Here is a 1,855-nt window from a genome sequence, read left to right as displayed (position 1 = left end):
AAAAGTGTCATCTCAGTATCAGAGGAGGAGCTAGGCATAAGGGGTTGGCTTCACAAATGTAAATATTTCATAATTTATTTAGCAACGTGGCTTTTCTTTTTCCCCCAGGCAAAAACTTTAATAAAGGAATAGGTCTACTGCAACAAAGGAAATAACAGCCAAAACAGAGACAGGGACACATCCTAACCCCACTAATATCAGAAGGAATTTGCCTTCATCTTCAGTGGGCACAGAACTTCAAAGACATGGGAATCACCCATAAAACCTGAAGGGTAAAATCTGAACTTTCCATAGTCTATGACACAAACTGTGTTTAGAGGGTGATAGTGCAACCCCAATGTGATGAAAACGTCCCCAGAAGGAGTTGCGCCTTCTTGGCCTGACCACAGCCTTGTCCTCAGCACTGCCAGGGTGGCTGTAACTACAGTCCTCAGAGGCCTCACGCACAGGCAGCTTCTTTGAGAGAAAGACTTCTCTGAGCCATGACTACACGGGAGCTGGGGAGAGATGAACTTCCTCTTGGTGAACACTCTCTCTTCTTTTTTCATGGCTTTACTTTCAGTGCCTGAGTCAGAAAGAAATGATAACCCCACCTTTAGAGGTACATTTTTTATATCTCAGTAATTTTTTAAGACCTGTCTCTGGCAGAATGAAGGCTGAAAGTTATATCCCCTCTGTCCTACTTTGTGTTGTTAGAACTGAGGAAGATGAGCAGTGTGGATATAAAGACTCTTTTCTTGTCCAGGGAGATTTAAGGTCTCCCTTGAGGACTGAGAACCCCTTCTGGGTGCACACTGCCTGCTACATTCTGTGAATGTGGGAAAGCCGGGATGAGGGAACTCATTCCTGAGCATCTCTACATGTCTTGTTTTGACATTGGCACCATATAGCAAAGTAGCAATTAAAAGAGAAGAGGCACCATTCTTCCAGTAACAGCAGAGTTAGTTTCCCTCTTTCCTTCGGATGACTCCATTCCGGGGAGCTCATAATGAGACACAGTATCCAGTCATTGTATGATAATATGTGTATTGTACAACCTGGAGAGGTTGTTACAGTCTTGATGAGTGAGTTTATCTGCTCCTCGTAGTCCTATTTTATCTCTGTGAGAAAAGGTACCCCTCCATCCTTCATTATTTATTGGTCACCAAAATAAGTCTTAATATACAGACTTGTTCAGATAAACCAAACTCCAGAGAATGGTAGGTGCTTCAGGGAGATGCTCCATGCCAGTGTGTACCCTCACTAAGGCTTCTCCATTATTTCATATTCTGTTTCTTATGGCATCTGTACCACGAGACCATTGCAGGCCATATCAAGAAAGCAATGGCAAACACTTTCAGAAAAGCTCCTTTGAAAGAGCAATGTTTAATATATGCTAATATGTCTGTGTACTATACAGTGACTTTTAGTCCCTGGGTTTAAAGAGGTTAGTGGACAACCTTTAATAAAGCCACAAATGTGAATATGAAATACAAGTTCATGCATATTTTTCATACATTTAATTTCTCAAGGAAGCCTGTGCTTCTACTGGAAAACTATAGGGAAATTTCAAAACCTGTGCTCTTTTCAAGTCAGACCGGTGTTGTATGTCAAAATATACAGTTGAGCTTTCTTTGAGAGAGTGAGCAGTGCTCAGGACCCTGCCAGTACATAGAACTTGAGATTTCAAGAATTTATTTAATAAATACAGTATTTCTTTAATGCTAAATTCCTTTGGATTCCAATGCCCTCATTGTTAACAATCAGCACATTTACAATCAGTCTGAGAATGAAGCCTGTGGTCTGGCTGCTTTGAAAATCATATAATAATGCTGTTTGGGTTTGTAGGTTTAGCTTGGTAGTCCAAGTGATATGA

The sequence above is a fragment of the Pithys albifrons genome, chromosome 10 (genome assembly GCF_047495875.1).
Source record: "Pithys albifrons albifrons isolate INPA30051 chromosome 10, PitAlb_v1, whole genome shotgun sequence".
Taxonomy (NCBI): Eukaryota; Metazoa; Chordata; class Aves; order Passeriformes; family Thamnophilidae; genus Pithys; species Pithys albifrons.
Note: the sequence above shows the minus strand (reverse complement) of the source record.